Source organism: Equus caballus, chromosome 21, assembly GCF_041296265.1.
Source record: "Equus caballus isolate H_3958 breed thoroughbred chromosome 21, TB-T2T, whole genome shotgun sequence".
Lineage (NCBI taxonomy): Eukaryota > Metazoa > Chordata > Mammalia > Perissodactyla > Equidae > Equus > Equus caballus.
This window is the reverse complement of record NC_091704.1, coordinates 43289659-43304434: the sequence shown is the minus strand read 5'-3', so window position 1 is coordinate 43304434 and position 14776 is coordinate 43289659. Positions and strand designations below refer to the sequence as shown.

The following is a 14776-nucleotide window of genomic DNA, read 5'->3' as shown; positions in this document are numbered from 1 at the left end:
ACATTATATGTTTTTCACATCATATATAGCCTTTTGTTTAGTGTGTGTCTATTCATTACCCTCTTATCATTGAAATAGGTGATTTTAGTACATTTGTTTTAACCTTCATATTATCTTCACAGGTAGTTGATCTGCTGCCTTTACTATATTTTTACCTTACAAGTGATTTTATTGCCTGGTTTTTTGTTGTTGTTGTTTTGTTTTTTTTGATAATTTTTTTAAATCTCTATTTGTGGTTATTGCTTTCCCACTTAAATAAGTCCCTTCAGCATTTCTTGCAGAACTGGTTTCTTGGTGCTAAACTCCTTTAAGTTTTGCTTGTCTGGGAAGCTCTTTATCTCTCTTTCCATTCTGAATGACAACCTTGATGGATAGAGTATTCTTGACTGTAGGTTTTTTCCTTGTATCACTTTAAGTACATTGTGCCATTCTCTTCTTGCCTGTAGGGTCTCGGCTGAGAAGTCTGCTGATAGCCTGATGGGCTTCCCTTTATATGTCACTTATGGCCTTTCTCTTGCTGCTTTTAGGATTCTCTCTTTGTCTTTAATTTTGGACATTTTAATTATAATTTGTCGTGGTGTGGGCATCTTTGGGCTTATCTTGTTTGGAGCTCTCTGTGCTTCCTGAACTTGGTTGTCTGTTTCCTTCCTCAGGTTAGGAAAATTTTCCTCTGTTATTTCTACAAATAAATTTTCTGTCGCTTTGTCTCTCTCTTCTCCTTCTGGGACCCCTATAATCTGAATGTTAGCATGCTTGATATTGTCCCAGAGTTCCCTTAGACTGTTCTCATTCTGTCTAATTCTTTTTTCTCTTTTCTGTTCTGCTTGGGTGATTTCCTCTAGTCTTTTGTCTAGCTCACTGATCCATTCTTCTGCTTCTTCTACTCTGCTATTGAGTCTCTCTAGTGAATTTCTCATTTCCAGTATTGTGTTCTTCATTTCTGATTTTTTTTTTTTATATCTTCCAGTTCTTTGCTGATGTGCCCACTGTGTTCATCCGTTCTTCTCCCCATATCTGTGAGCATCCTCATGATATTTTGTTTGAATTCTTTGTCGAGTAGGTCACTTGTTTCTGTTTCATTTAGTCCTTTTTCTGGGGTTTTGTACTATCCCCTTACTTGGAAAGTATTCCTTTGCTTCCTCATTATGCCTCTTTCTCTGTGCTTATTTCTGTGTGTTAGATGAGTTGGCTATGTCTCCTGATCTTGGAGAAGTGGCCTTATGCATGAGATGCCTTATGAGGCCCAGCAGTGTGCTTCTCTCTCGTCATCAGTCCATATGAACCAGGAGTGACTCCTTTGTGGGCTACTTGTATCCTTTTGCTGTGGCAGGGTTGCTCCCACTACAGGTACCCAGGGAGTCTAATCTTTCCTTCCCTGGCCAGCTGTTTGTAAATCCAGTTTGGGGAGCCTCAGCACTGTTGGCTACAAAGTCTATCAGCACACTCCTATTGCAGTTTTCCTCTTAATTGGGTTGGTACCCAGTGTAGCTGGTTGCTAGGCTCAGGGGTGTACAGTTGTGATAGGCCTCAGGCCTACAAGGCTAATGTCAGTTCTCTTAGGAGTAGAGCTGAGTGCGGTTGGCCCTTGGCACAGGGGCACTCAATTGTTTCAGGCTTTGGAAGGTGGGGCGAATCCTTTTTATGGCTATTTGTGAAGCACAGGTCTTCTGCAGCTATGCCTCACCCCCCACAGGACCACATACACCATCAACATAGTCCTGGTCCATGCACACTTCCCAACCGCATGGAGTGTACCCTGATGCCACACTGCAGAGGCCCCCACCTCTCCCCCAATGCCCCCCACAGTTCATCTGGTCCTCACACAGGCCCTGCCCCACAGAGGCAGACACCCTCACCTGCCTGTAGAGGATCAAGGCAATGCAGGCTGAAAAGTAGCTTGAGGGCTTGCTGTTAGGTGGGGCCAGCCCCCTAGGACAGGTTGCCTGCCCTGGCTGAACTTGGTTAAATCTGTGCTCTAGGGGGCATGGCAGACCCCTGGGCTAACAGCCCAAGGGATGAACCTCAACTGCCCCCACCGGTGTCCGTATCAGCATGCCTGGACCAGCTCAGAACAATGGCCCTCACCAATGTCTCAGTCTCCAGAGAGGTCCCTCCTCTCACAAAGATGCCCCCAGAGCCCACCAGGTGAGTCTCGTTTCCCCAAAGGACTGTTAGCCTTCTCTCTGGTGATTTTAGGTTGCTGCAATGAGTGAGTTTGTGCATGGGCCCTTTAAGACCCGGGTCTTTTCGGCTTTCGGCAGATAGCTCTTCTGGGGGTGTCCCTGCTGCAGTCAATACCCAGCAAAGCCAGAGAGTAAGACCCCCTCTCAGTTGGGCTGAGTCTGAAGGATGCTTATAGTAATTTCGCCCCCACTCCGGACCGCACTCCTCCAGGGAGGGCTGCATACCTTAGGGTGGCTCCCACCTGGCCAGCTGAGAAGCTCCGCTGCTCCCAAAGCTGGCTTTTTTCCTCTCCAGCAGGAATTACTGCCTCTTCTGCCTTCGTCAGGACTGTCCCTTGTTGTGGGGGTTCTTCTTATCCAGTTTTCAGTTTTCAATCCAGGGTAATTCTTCCAAAAATTGTTGTAACCTGGTTGTGTTCATGGGAGGAGACGAGTTCAACATCTGCTCACACCGCCATCTTGACGAGATCTCTCTGTTCTTTTTAATGTAAATTCTCTAATTTGTTGGTTTAAAGTTGTTGTAAGATTCCCTTATGATCCTTTTAATTTCTAAAGGGTTAGTAGTGATTTCTTCTTTTCCGTTCCTGATTTTGGTAATTTGTGTCTCTTCTTTTATTTTCTTGGTCATTTTATCAAAGAGTTTGTCAATTTTGTTGATTTTTTTTTTTTTTTTTTTTTAAAGAACCAACTTTTGGGGGCCTTCCTGGTGGTGTAGTGGTTAAGTTCATGTGCTCCACTTTAGCAGCCCAGGACTCACAGGTTCAGATCCTAGGCACGGACCTACATACTGCTGGTTAAGGCATGCTGTGGTGGCATCCCACATAGAAAATAGAGGAAGATTAGCACAGATGTTAGCTCAGGGCCAATCTTTCTCAGCAAAAAAAAAAAAAAAAAAATAGAACCAGCTTTTGAATTTATTGATATTTCTTTTTTTATTTTCTGAGTTTTGCTTCATTCATTCTTACTCTAGTCTTTATTATTTCCTTCTTCAGATTTAATTTGCTTTTTCTAGTTTCTTAACGTGTGGAAGCTTAGATTATTGATTTGAGACTATTCTTTTCTGATATCAGCATTTAAACCTATTATTTTCCAGTAAACACTGCTTTATTTGTATCCTATAAAGTTTGGTATGTTGTATTTTCATTTTTATTCAGTTCAAAGTATTTAATTTCCCTTTTGATGTCTTCTGTGACCCATGGGTTTCCCGAGATTTCTTTCTAAGGATTTTTAGTTTTATTCTGTCATTGTCAGGAATGTTCCTTTTTATGATTCTAAGTTTATTTAGATTTGTTTGTGGCCCAGCATGTGCTCAGTTCTGGAGAATGTTCTATGTGTGCTTAAAAGGGATGTTTTTGCTTTGTGTATTTGGCAGCTCTCTTGTTAGGTGTGAGTGAATACATTTATAAATATTATATCTTTCTGATGTGCTATTGACTCTTTTATCATTATGAAATAATCCTTTTTTGTCTTTAGTACTACTTATGTCAAAGTCTATTTCATCTGCTACTGATATGGCCACTTTAGCATTCTAATTGTTACTGTTTGAATGGAATCTCTTCCATTCTTTGACTTTCAGCCTGTTTGTATCTTTGATTTTCAAATGTGTCTTTTGTAGAAGTAATGTCAGTTGGGTCTTGATGTTTTATCCTGTATGATAATCTCTGCCTTTTGAGTGGCATGTTTAATCCATTCCCATTTAATGTGAATTGATATGATTGGATTTATGCCTGCCCTTCTTCTTTTATTGCCTTCTTTTGTGTTAAATATTCTTTTAGTGTACTGTTTAAATTCTCCTGTTGGTTTTGGTTTGTTTTATTTTGTTTTGTTACCGTTTTTAAGAGTTATTTTTTTGGAGGTTGCTTTAGGGATTACAGTATGCATCTCAGTTTATCACAATATACTTTCATAGTTGAATTTTTATCCCAATATGGTAATGGAAAATGAAAGTTAAACTATATTTGTCTAGAATGGTAATAGTAAGTTTAAAAAAAAAGTATTGTTTTCTAAATAATCATAAAGTTTTATACATTGATAATTCTGTTTATATTTCTAAGCTATGATATTGTCAGTTCTAGTGTGTTTCCCATGGTAGTTAACTATCCGTGTCAGTATTTAGTAGAATTTATATCTAGCTACATGTGGTATCACAAGCTCTGTTGTTTTGTTATTATATGAATTTCATAGTTATAAAAACTCCTGGTTTCCCTATTACACCAGCTGTTGTAATATTTCTTCCTATTACTGCTCATCAAGAGGTTTATAAATAAGCAGCATTCCTGTTTCTTATGTCAAATAGGCAAGTTGGACTAGTAACTCTAAATTTTCTTATACTTTTAAAATTCTGTGATTCTATTTGGTCGAAAGTGTCTATAGGAATTATAATACTTAATTTGATACATTTGCATAGTGGTTATTCAGAACTTACTCACCCATTATTGGCTGATATCTGATCAGATAGTAGTAGAGACATTTTTCATTCCTGGGCTATGGTCTTAGAGGGGTGAGAATTTAATCTGATTTTAAGAAGGAAAAGGAAGCTTGTAAATTTAGGAGCCATAATATGCTGAAAGTACAAGTTTGTTTTTAATATCAATTTAATGGTAATCTTTGATAAAGAATTTAATTTTTTAACGTAATGTAATAATTAAATCTAAAGCTGAGCAGATTTTTAGTTATGTTTTCAGAAATCAATAGTGAAAATTACCAGTTTCCATTTAATTCAGCACAGAGAAAATACTGACTGGATTTTATTATTTAATCTTTCTTGTTCCCTCATCAGCTATACAGCATTTATGTTTGATAAGTGTGAAGTTAGTAATATTACTAGCTTTTTATGGATCTATTTTGGTTTTCATTCTAGATTTTTCCAAGGATTTTGAATTACCAATCTGTGTAAAAGTTCAAGTCTAATTTTCTACTCTTCTTAATAAGAATATTGAAAAAGGGGGAAGAGATTCTAGAGTTTGATAGGTCTCTGTTAAAATGTGGTTCCCTTTGCAATAAAAATAAATATGAGGCTGGCTGCTAATATAAGCTTTTAGCATGTGAAGATCATAGTTTTAAGATCACCTGATTATGTTTGCTTATGACTCCCTGATGTCATCACCTTAAATATATGGACTTGTTCAGCATCCAGATTTCAAATTCTTTTTACCCAGTGTTTGATTGCTTAGAGACTTGAGGGTGTTTTTTTTTTCTTAAAGATTGGCACCTGAGCTAACAACTCTTACCAATCTTTTTTTTCCCCCCTGCTTTTTCTTCCCAAATCCCCCCAGTACATAGTTGTATATTTTAGTTGTGGGTCCTTCTAGTTTTGGCATGTGGGATGCTGCCTCAACGTGGCCTGACAAGCAGTGCCATGTTCCTGCCCAGGATCTGAACCAGCAAAACCCTGGGCCGCCGAAACAGAGCTTGCGAACTTAACGACTCAGCCTTGGGGCTGGCCCAAGACTTGAGTTTTTTGTGTAATACATTCTCTAGCAGTTTCCCACTGTTTTCATTTCAGTTTAACCTATTAACTATATGACCATCATTGTGCTGGGTATTATAAGAAGATGAAAAAAATAGACAAGATTTTGTACTTAGGGTGCCAATGAAATGATCAGATTGAATATAAACTGTTCATGGCCAGATCCTGACTTGTCCATGTAATGCAAGAGGCATTAAAGGAAAAGATTGTAAAATACAATTATAGAGGGAAGTTTCAGGGAAGAGGTTGAAGGATGGGTAAAATTGGTTTAGGTACAGAAAAGAAAAAGAATAGCTTAAGCAAATGTATTGGTGCAAGATTTGAGGATAGTTATATTTGGGGAATAGTGAAAAGACCGATCTGGTAAGAATGGGGAGTTTATGTTGGAATAGGGAAAAATATAATTGAAGAGAAACTATAAATTATGGCAGAGATTGAATGTGGTGATAAGGGCTTTGGAATTAAGTTTGTAGATGTTGGGTTTTTTTCTAGTTAATTATGGAAGTAAATAATAAAAGCAGTTTTTTTAAGAGGAGTTCATTGCATAGCTGTATGAAGGACAGTTGAAAGTAGAAAAGTACTGAAGTTAAAAAAAGACTAGTTAATTGGTAATTGCAATAATCCAGATGGCTTGATAGTGAGCTATTTTTATTAAGCTTAGAGCAGTAGAATAGGAAAAGAAGAATCATATAGATGATAATAGAGGGGGGTTTTTTGTTTATAATGTGAGAATTTGGATTACTAATGAATGGGAACAGTGATAGAAATTGTAAGATTATGGGAAGTGATTTTCATTTTAGAAATGTTATTTGGGATACTAACTCTTTGAGGGAAATGATTGTTGAATGTTAGGCTTATTGACACATTGGTGTTGTGAGACTTTGTAGTGCCAATGAAGAATCAGGAATGAATTCTCACATAGTGAAACCATACAGTTCTTTCAGAAACCATGAAAATGAATGAATTTTGGAGTAAGTAGACATAGGGCCGAGTAGTTAGACTTGAGAAATGATGAAAGTTTAATAAAACCATTGGAGAAAGTGGAATCGGTGAAGAGTCAATTAGTAAGGTACAAGAGAGAAGATAGAGAAGATAGATTTACAGAAGCCAAAGAATTGAATTGTTGCAGGATGGAAGGACTTCTTCACAACACGTGTTGTTCAGTGTTGTAATACTGGTTTTCTTCACCCCAGCATCCCTATTTCTCTCCTCATATCTTAAATTCAAAAGTCAGTCATAATCACTCCCTGGCATATATCTTCAGTTCCTTTTTCCCCTCTCTGTCTTGGCAAAACTACAACCATGGTTAAATCTCTCTTGCAACTGAATGAGACTGGAGAAAAGTAATAAAACCATGATGACTGGTCTCACTTTAAAATAATGATAATGTACTCTTAATGCTCCCAGCAAGTGCACCACACTTATTTGATCCTTTCACTCTCCTCCTCTCCTACATGACTGTTTCATGCTTGCTTTCTTCTCAAAACCTCCAGCATCTCCTCCTTCATCTTTAATTTTAGCTGAACTGTGAGAATATTGAAGCAATCAGAAGAGAGTTTTCATAAGTACCTGGCATCACATTTATTAACCTATCTACCTACAAGTCTCTATACCTATATATACTCTACTTTCCCCTCTGTTACTATAGATAAATTGTCCAGGTTCCTAAAGCCAGCCCTTCCACTTGTTCACTAGGGTCTAACTCCCTTCGTACTCAAAAATATCACTCTTGTAATTCTCTCTCTCCTGTATCATAATTTTTTTCTCTGATTGATCATTTTCATGAGCATACAAACTATTATTTCCCCATTTCAAACGAAAAACACTTCTCTTGACCCTCTGCTACTGTACAAATTCTTAGCTCTCCTTTACAGAAGTTGTCTGTATTCACTGTCTTACTTCTTTCCTCTCATTCTTTCTTAAGCCCACCCTAAACAGATTTTTGCTATTACATTTCATCGCTTTCAAAATTGGTCTTCTTAGGATACCGGTGACTTCTGTGTTGCCAAGTCAGTGGTCAGTTCTCAGGTTTCAGTAGTAAGTGACACAGTTGATGGCTTCTTTGTCCTTGAAGACTTTTTTCACTTGTCTTCTGAGACCATATTGCATTGGAATTGCTGTATCAACACCACTGCCAACCTAAAACACACTTGATTTAGTTTCATGATTTCAACCGTTTCTGTCCTTTGATATACCCCTAGTGTATTAGTTTCCTAGGGCTGCCATAATAATTCACTACAAATTTGATGGCTTAAAACAACAGAAATTTATTCTCTCACAGTTCTAGAGGCCAGAAATCTAAAATCAAGGTGTCAGCAGACCCATTCTCCCTCCAAAGGCTCCAGGGAGGAGTCCTTCCTTGTCTTTTCCAGCTTCTGGTGGCTCTAGGCATTCCTTGGCTGTGGCTGCATAACTCCAATCTCTGTTTTCATCTTCAAGTGGGCTTCTTCTCTGTGTGTTTCTCATTTCTGTCTTTTATAAGGACACATTCGTTGGATTTAGGGCCTACCCTAAATCCAAGATGATCTTATCTTGAGATCCTTACTTACATTTGCAAAGACCCTTTTTCCAAGTAAAGTCACATTCATAGGTTCTGGGTTGACATATTTTGGAGGGGGCCACAATTCAACCCACCATACCCAGTAATGGTATACAGAGTATTGTGGTCAGAATTACTTGGATTAAATTTTTTTGTATGATTATGTTATTATTGACAGTATAGTTAAGTTCATCTGTTACTGTTTATGTTTGATTTTAGGATTTGCTTTTTATCCATTTGGATTTAATGTTGACTTTTGAATATGTATAATATTTACATAGTTTAGAAGTCAAAACTGTATTAGGAAGTCATACTCAGAAGTCTCACTACCGTCTCATTCCTCATTCTCTGTAGATAACCATTTCCTTACTTTCAAGTTTATCTTTCCTGATTTCTTTTTGTGATGAAACAATACCTATATGTATTCTCCTTTCTCCTTCATTAGAGGGAGATTGCACTCTGTATATACTTATTTTACACCTTGCTTTTTTCACTTAGCATATCCTGGGAATTACTCCCTATTAGTTCATAGTTATTTCTCATTCATTTTTGACTGCTGCATAATATTCTACGATGTGGATGTACCATGGTTTAGTCAATCAGTTTCCTATGCTTGGGCATTAGATTGTTTACAGAGTTTTTCTATTGCAAACAATGCTATAATGAATAATGTGCATATGTCCTACATATGGAAGGTAAATTCCCAGAAGTGGGATTACTGGGTAGGAGTCTATGTAAATGCATATATAATTTTGTTAGATATTGCTAAAGTCAACTCCATTTTGCATTCTAACCAGCAATGTATGAGAGTGCCTGGTTTTCCACAGCTTCAACTATAGAGTGTCTTAACATATCTCATTTAGCAGATTGGCCAGAGTTCAAAAGCTTGCTATCTCAGTGTAGTTTTAATTCACATTTCTCATATTAAGAGTGACATTGAGCGTCTTTTTTTATGTTTAAGAGCCATTTTTTATAACTTTTGTATCTGAATGATGACAAATCAATTTTGAATTCTGATTCCACATCTTAACTAATTATTGTACTTTGGGCAATTCATTTAAGTTTGTTCCCTTCACATCTTTTTTTTTTTTGAGGAAGATTAGCCCTGAGCTAACATCTGCTGCCAATCCTCCTCTTTTTGCTGAGGAAGACTGGCCCTGAGCTAACATCCATGCCCATCTTCCTCTACTTTATATGTGGGACATCTGCCAGAGCACGGCTTGCCAAGTGATGGGTGGGTGCACACCCAGGATCTGAACCAGTGAACCCTGGGCCACTGAAGCAAAACGTGCAAACTTAACCGCTGTGCCACCAGGCGGGCCCCTCCCTTGCCATCTTTAAAATAAAGATAATGAGACTTACTCTTTGGGTTATTATGAAGATTAAATAAAAAAATAAAGGGAGAGAAGAAGAATGTAAAGCAGCTAGCACAGTGCCTGGCATATAGCTGGCATGCAGGAGATAAAAATTCCTTTCTCCCCCTCTGTACCTCAGAATATAAGCCACATCCTGCCTGCAATTAGGCAACCTAGTAAATCTATATATACGTAAAGTTTTCTATAAAGGAGAATTTTGGTGTGTTAAACAATGCAGGCAATATAAAGAACTGCCCAAGTAAGATATTTTATCAACTTTTCGGCTTTCAGATTCTGAAAATTGCAATGTATAGCATTTATCTATAGTTAATAGCACTGGTTTTGAAATTTGGAACCATGATCCACTCATTTATCTATGTGTTAGAGCAGAATCAGCCTCTTTTGAAGAAGATTTCTAATCTGCCTGAGGTTTCTGTTTAGAAATGGAACGTATTTTGAGTAGGCTTTTGAACTTCTACAATTATCTTGTCTTCATTTTCTTTGCCTTAATTGATTGATTGATAAAGCATTTATATTTGCCTTTAGAAACACCAAATGTGGGCCTGCCCTGTGGCATAGTGGTTAAGTCTGATGCACTCCACTTTGGCGTCCTGGGACCAGTTCAGATCCCAGGCACAGACCTACACTACTCATCAAGATACATTGTGGCAGCAACCCACATAACAACATAGAGGAAGACTGGCAACAGATGTTAGCTCAGGGCTTATCTTCCTCACCAACAGAAAAAAAAAAAAGAAAAGAAAAGAGAAATGCCAAATGTTTGCATTCAAGCATGTAATCTGGGCCATCTCAGTTTTTCAAAAGCCCAGTTTTGAGAAAATGTATTAATGGAAGAAGGCCTAATGGGTGGCATTCTGTCCATTCCTCTGAATATTTTAAATTTTACTCTTAGATTACACAATACCATTAGAGATCTGGGTGCTTGGATTGCATTATTTTGGCCCCTTGTAGATTTGCTTTTATTGAATCGTGCATTTAGGATGTGATTTTGAAAAAGAAAAGAAATTTTGTTTTTTTTACAGATGTGTTCAAGGACATTTTCCATTATATCATCCAGAATCATCTTTATGCGGACTCACTGGTGAAATTTCTCTTAGATTACGTCTTGGAAAAGCTTTACTTCTCACGAAGAACTGATTCACTTTTATTTTACAGACACTTTGTATTTTCTTTTTTCCTTGCTAATTAGGAAGCTTAAGCCACATTTGAAGGCCAGTTCTTGGAGTTTTGGAAAGCAATATAATGTGCTTTTCTCTGTGCCATTTTTATTTATTTTCTTTATCCAAATGTATCCTTTACCCTGTATTCTTCATCTATTTATTTTTCATCCTATGTATTCTTCTGGTAAACTACCTCAGATCCTTGTAGGATGAAGCATGATGTGATATGCGTGTTTATGAATGGATGTGTATGTGTGTATTACACCTTTAGTTGCCGAAGTCAGAACCCGAAAGTTGTCCTAGATGCTTCTCTCTCACTTACCCACCACATCCAAGTTGTCACTAAGATTTTCTCTTTTATTTCTGTGCGTCTCTCTCTTTCTTGCTGTTACCTTGCCTTATCTTGGTTCAGGGTCTCATTGCCTCATTAGGTATATTTCCTACCTTACTGTTCTTCCTACCTACAGGATAGCATCTTCTACTCCTCCATAGTGCTGATATAGGGCATGGATCTGTTCATATCATTTTCTCAATATAAAATTCTTCTGTGGCTTCCTGTACCCTTCAATCATATTTGGACCCCTTAGCTTAGAACATAAAGCTTTTTCATGATCTGCCTTCTGCCTTTTTAACCTCCTCACTGTCCACGGGACCTTTCATTCTATTCATCCTGAAGTACTTGAAATTCCTTAAACCTGTCATGCAGTTTCACACCTTTCTCCCTTTGTGCCTGCTTTTCTCTTTGCTCAGATCACCTTTCCTACTCTTCATCTGATAATTTCCACCAAGCTTTCAAAATTCATGGCAGGTGACAGCTTCCTCAGAAGCCTTTCCCTGTCTCCTAGCCCAGTAGTTAACAGTGTGGTCCCTGGATCAGTAGCGTTAGCATCATCTCGGAAAAGTGTTAGAAATGCCAAATCCTTTGGTATTACTCCAGACCTACTGAATTAAATACTCTGGGGGTGAGGCCCAGTAATCTGTGGAGCCCAGTGGTTTTCAAGCTTTCAAACATCAGAATCCCTTGGAGGACCCCCATTCCTGAAAACCTTGGATTAGGTGTCTGTCATAGATTGCATTAATAGCCCCAGTTCTTTGCCCCTCCCTGTGTCAAGTCCCTGCCCCTCCCCATCCCCCACCCCCACCCTCCCCACCCCCGCTTCCTGTATCTGAGCCCTTTCTCATGTGACTCTGTAGTTCCTCCCGTTCCTAAAGAGGCAGAGAATATTTTCCTGTCCCTTAACTTTCTGTTTGGCCATAGGACATGCTTTGACCATTGGAATTAGTGGGTGTGGCATGACCAAAGTCTTGAAAAGCATTTGCAGGATTGGGCTTCTACTTTTGTGCCTCTGCCATTTCCAAGAGACCAGCATGTCCAGCGTGGCCCACTAGTTCTAGGAGGAGGTTGAGAGACTGTTGTTTTAAGCCACTGAGTTTTCTATTTGGTATATAGTCATATGTCACTTAACAAGAGGGTTACATTCTGAGAAATGCATTGTTAGGCAGTTTTGTTGTTCTCCCATCATAGAGTGTACTTATCCAAACCTAGATGGTGTAGCCTACTACACACCTAGGCTATATGATACTAATCTTATGGAACCACAGTCGTATATACTGTCTGTTGTTGACAGAAACGTTATGCGGCGCATGACTGTATACCTAGGAGTGAAACTGCAGTGCCTGCAGTAATCACCTTTAGCAGATAATCTCAGTTATCCAACGAGGTTGTACCAATTTTGTATACTCCCACCAGCATTGTGTAAGAGTTCCTGTTGTTTACCATGCTCTCACTCTAACAGTTGAAATGATGAGTCTTTTTATTTTTAATGTAGTATATCTCATTGTGGTTGTAATATGCATTTCTCTGAAGACTGATAAAGTGAAGCACCTTTTCGTATGGGAAATTGATCCAGTTTTCCATATTATGATCTAAACTCTGTGAGGGCACAAGGATTGCTGTCTCTTTTGTTCTCTGCTATATCCCTAGCCATAACAATGCATTGCCCATTGTGGGCACTCAATAAATATTGTTGAATGAATGATACAAGAGCAGGACTTGATGAACATTGAATTGAGAATTTGCTGACTTTGGCTAATAATTGACTCTGTGACCTCAGTCAAGATACATAACATTCCTAGGTCTTGGTTTTCTTGTCTTAAAATGACAGTTTAACTATCTTATCCCTAAAATATTTTTCACCTATGAAATTATGTGATTATGGAATTTCATAAATTACTTATCACATATTTATACTATTTTGGGACCTATACTTACATACTTATTTTCTCTTGATTCTCTATTTTTCATTCAATATCTTTGTTTCATTTTCACTTTATTTTCTTTTCAAAATAAAACTTAGCCTGCAATGACACAAGTAGCAGAGAGCACAACTGGCTCTGTACTTAAATACTCTTCTCCACTAAATAGAACCTGGAGCTCCTCCCTGAAGAAAAGGCTCGTTTCCACTGCTAGGGTAGGGAAAGTATGAGATGAGGTTGGAACATCTTATTGCACTGGAAAGTAAAGAATTGCTTAAAGAATGATAGGACATAACAGAAGGACAGAGAAGTCAGCTTGAATGAGCTGCAACTGTCTAAATCTGGAACAATTTGAGCATCAAAATGAATGATGATAGTAATGGATTGTGACCCATTGAATGAAAAAGAAATCCCCAAGTCTATACTGATATAAGTAAATGAATGAATGAATTAATAAATAAAGAAGAAGGAAAATGCTCCATTATAGTAGAATGCCAGTTAATAGATGTAACAGATTGATGGAAAATCATTAATGGTGTTAAAATTAGGGAATAAAAGTGTAATGGGAATCAGATATTTATGTAGGCTCAAAGTATCTCTCCACAAATTACTTATTAACTAACTGCAAAGGGTAATTAGTTATTAACTAACTGCAAAGGTAACTTTACAGTGGAGAACATGGCCCATACCACCGTAATCAAGTGATCAAAGTTAACATCAGTATTAGGAAAAAACATATCAGATGCTTCCTGATATGATAATGCACTAAGAAGGACATAACATCCACCTTTGTGGTATTCCTGCCAAAAATACTTCACCTGAATCTAATCATATCAGATAAACCCAAATTGACAGATTCTACAAAAACAGTTTGCCATACTCTTAAAAACTCAAGCTCATTAAATACAAAGAAAGTAGTCTAGATTCAAGAAAACTAAAGAGATATGACAACTAAATGCAGTGTGTGATCCTGGATTGGTTCCTGAACCAAGGGGAAAGAAAGCTATAAAAGGATGTTATTGGGACAATTGATAAAATAGGGATTGTGGGTTAGATGTTATTTTATAAATGTTAAATTTCCTGATATTGATCATCGTACTGTGGTTATCTAAGAGAATGTTCTTGTTCTTAGGAAGTGCATGCTGAAGTATGTGGAGGAATGGACCATGATCTCTCCAACTTGCTCTCAAATAGTCAGGGACACACACACACACAGTGGGGCAGGGAGGAGAGAGAGACTGTGAATGTGAATGTTTAAACAGATAGGGCAAAATATAAACAATTGCTGAATCTGGGTAAAAGTTACGGCAGTTTCTTGTACTTGCATGGCAGTTTTGTGTAACTTTATAACTTTTTTGTAAGTTTGAAATTATATCAAAATTAAAAGTTATCTCTTCAACCTAAAAAATTAAAAACCTTCAGAAGAAAATTTTTTAAATAACTTTTAAAAGTTTTTAAAAATAAAAATTTAAGAGAAAACTTTCTGCTTATAAATTGCTCTGCAAAGTTTCTAAATCAGCTAGTCTGAACTTTTAACTTTGTTCAATAATAAAAGCCCATAATGTGATTGAACTAGGTACTGTATAGAACACACAGAGTATAATTGTTCTTTTATAATTTTTTATTTTGAAATAATTGTAGATTCACAGGAGTTGCAAAAAAAAACAAAAGCGTAAGGATATCAGGTGCATCCTTAACTCAGCCACTGCCAATAGTAACGTTGTACATAACTTGACTACAGTTTCAAAACCAGGAAATTGACTTCTATACAGTCCAAGAGTTAATCCAGATTT

At 37.6% G+C, this 14776-nt stretch overlaps 1 protein-coding gene across 5 annotated transcripts in view; it reads left to right on the top strand.

The window, feature by feature from the left end:
• Positions 1 to 14776, top strand: part of NIPBL (NIPBL cohesin loading factor) — a 195015-nt gene that overhangs the window by 55738 nt on the left and 124501 nt on the right. The window lies entirely within an intron of this gene.